The following is a 3169-nucleotide window of genomic DNA, read 5'->3' as shown; positions in this document are numbered from 1 at the left end:
AAAATAAACTAAATGCAAAATGCATCAACCAAACTGGAGTTGGGGGAGGGAGTGACTTCCCTAAGGGTGTACAATAATATTAGCAAGATTACAGACCTTTAATTTTTTCGATCTAATTGAGTCCAATAGAATTACGATAGGTTCTTAAGAGTCACCATATCCTGCTGGGTTGCTCTAATCTAAATATTGCTAGTTAACCTTGTTTTTCAAAAATACATTGGAAAAAGCTAAATGGAGCCTCTTTCCATAATCAGTTTACATTATGTTGCACACTAACTGTTGATTTCATTTTCCAGAGATGGATTATTTCCCTTATGCTACCTGAAATGATTTTTTTCAACAATAGTATTCAACTCTGGCTTAAATAAAATACTTTTGTTTATAAAGTCTCAAAAAAGCATTTAAATCATAAGTGAGAATAGATAAGAGTATAAAGAGATTAGAAAAAAGTACCCTGAAATGAATGTTAAAACACTTTTTGGTAGACTGTTTTTTATAAATCAAGGCAAGTCATTGAATAGGTGGCACTCCAGAAAAATGAAGTATTTGAAAGGCTGTGCAAAATGCAGCATATGTTCTGTTGTTAAAACTGCTGTGAATCAGTAAAAAAAAATACAAATTACCTTTGAAGTCATACTTTTAAGAGTTTAGCATTCAATTTATGATATCTTAGTATGTTACTTTTTACATGGAAATATTTCTTAATTTTAGTTATTTTACAAAGACTTCTGAGATGCTCACTTTATTTCATCCGTTTATGTTAAAAATATAACAATAGCATTAAGAGCCTGTTGTTGCCATTGGCCGTATCAAAAATGTCATAACAATCTTTGTTCACTTACCAAGAGTTTTTTTTTTTTTTTTAAAGATCTCAATTATGGCTTTTCCTTTGTAGCATTACCAAGTACTTTTTTATTAATCCAGCACTATGAAAATAATAATAATAAACCCTGCTTTGCCCTTACCTCCACCTTCCCCCACCCTTATTATTGTTGTTGTTGTTTTTTAATCATAAAACAATTCTAGGCAGCAAGAGCAGTATGTTGCTTGGGCTAAGGCTGGGCTGTTAGCTAAATTAAGCCATTGTGACTCAAAATCCTCCTTTAATAAGGTTCATGCTGTCTACAACTTCATCATTTTCTGCTGAATGATAATTACTTTATTCAATCATGTTCAAGGTTTTAGTGAAAGCTAGCATTGATTGATTAACTTCAATTACCATGCTTACATTTGCATAGATAAAAACTGCTTTTCAATTTGTGAGTGGCACGCCAGTGGAAACCCTGCGCTGATATTTGCATTTCAATGTGAACAGTGAAGAATAAAGGTGGAAGAGAGGTCTGATCAGTGCTAAGCCCTTTCTGCTTCAGTGCTTAAGCATTTTTCCATAAACACTCTTGTTATGATGTTAGTTTGTTCAAACCACTCTGAGGTAACTGATGGAGACTCCTGTTTACAAGCTTTCGTGACAATTGAACAGTATGGATTAGGGGGAAGGGATTCCCATTGTGGCTTGCAGGCTGGCCAACAACTCAAAGGATGAAATCTCCTCTTGTAGCTTCTCATAGAAACTCCCAAATGCCAGCAATGCTTTGAAGATCAACTTCATCTGCAACCGATTGGCTCTAACCTGGTCTGAACTTGACAATAGCTAGAGATTTTTTCCTTGAGCAGTCTGCTGGTCTAGGACCAAATGGTGAGCTTTATCAGTCCAATTTTCTGTTTAAATGCAAAGGGAGGGTTCAAAGTGAAATGAATAAGTACTTTTCATTCTTAGTGAATAGGCTCCATAACAAATATTTACTTATACGACATTCATTGGATATTATCACCATGTGTGGTTTGAGTAACCTGATTTTCAGCATGTGTATAAGACAAGGCCTGCCCTGTTTTCCTTATTCTTTGGTGGTTCAGAGTTACAGAGGTTTGCTGTAGTTTTCTTTGCCTTTTCTGCATATCACAGTTTAATCAGAGCCATATTATTCTTACACTCATCCCGGGTAGTTCAACCTTTGCAAATTCACAAAAGCTCATAACTAGAGATCTGTTTCTTAAATAAATTTGAGCCCTTCTTCTTCTCCTCTTCTTCTTCTTTTTCTCCTTCTCCTCCTCCTCCTCCTCCTCCTCGTCTTCCTCCTCCTCCTCCTTCTCCTTTTCCTCCTCCTCCTTCTGCTTCCTCTTCTTGTTCTTCAAGAAAGGCAACTAAGTGGAACACTTTGTCAACATAAATCTCAATAACTTCTTTTGGTGGGTTAATATTTTATTCTAAACACTTTTTGAACACAGTGGCACTTGCTAAATCTTTTGGTTGTGGTATCTTCAAAAGCTAAAACTCCTACAAACTCCAGGATGTTTCTACTTGAGGACTACATATATTTCCCTAAAAGAATAACCTTAACCTTCAGCAAGGAAGTACTACCATTGAAAATACACCATTAGATGTAACTGTAAAATTTATATGAGAGTCCGTATTTCCATTAAGTAAACTTTTAAATGTTTAGGAAATTGCATATACAATTTGCAATCTATATACTAATGCATGTATTGTTTCTATGATAAAGGCAAACATAATTTGAAAGCCAAATTGCATATTGTTTTACAAAAGATTCTCTTTGCCAAATTAAAAATTCTCTGGGAACTTCATGTAAATTGTAAAGAATATTTACAGATAAGATGATTTAAAGATAGACAGGATGGTCTTTTGCCCAAATCTTAGTTGTAATCGCTTTTGTTCTGACCTGAAGCTGTATGATAATTATTCTTTAGCAAAATTAGGGTATGTATTACAATGTTGCACCAGTCTCTCCACCCCAAGCTTGAAGTACCGAGAAGTGCTAGCATGTGCTGTATACTTGAAGACTGGTCCTGTCCTTCTGATAGAGGCCCATGGTCCCAACCTAAAATTTAACACCAGGAAGATAGGCAGCTGTGCCTCCCCAAGGGCACAACCCAGGGTCATTGCTATTAATGTTGGCCTCCTTATAATAGCAAAGGGAAGCCAAGCTCCTGAGATGATAACTTCTGCCAAATGTATAAATACTGCTTGTTAGCTCTGGGTGATATGTTAAATGGATCAATCAAATTGGTGGTTTCTCAGTATACATGGAAGTACATTTTTAAATAAATTTCTTCATTAAAGAAGCTCCTTAGAATGCTAAGGGAATCAAGC

This window comes from Rhinolophus ferrumequinum, chromosome 8, assembly GCF_004115265.2.
Source record: "Rhinolophus ferrumequinum isolate MPI-CBG mRhiFer1 chromosome 8, mRhiFer1_v1.p, whole genome shotgun sequence".
Classification (NCBI taxonomy): Eukaryota; Metazoa; Chordata; class Mammalia; order Chiroptera; family Rhinolophidae; genus Rhinolophus; species Rhinolophus ferrumequinum.
The sequence above is the reverse complement of the archived record's forward strand: the minus strand, read 5'-3'. Positions refer to the sequence as shown.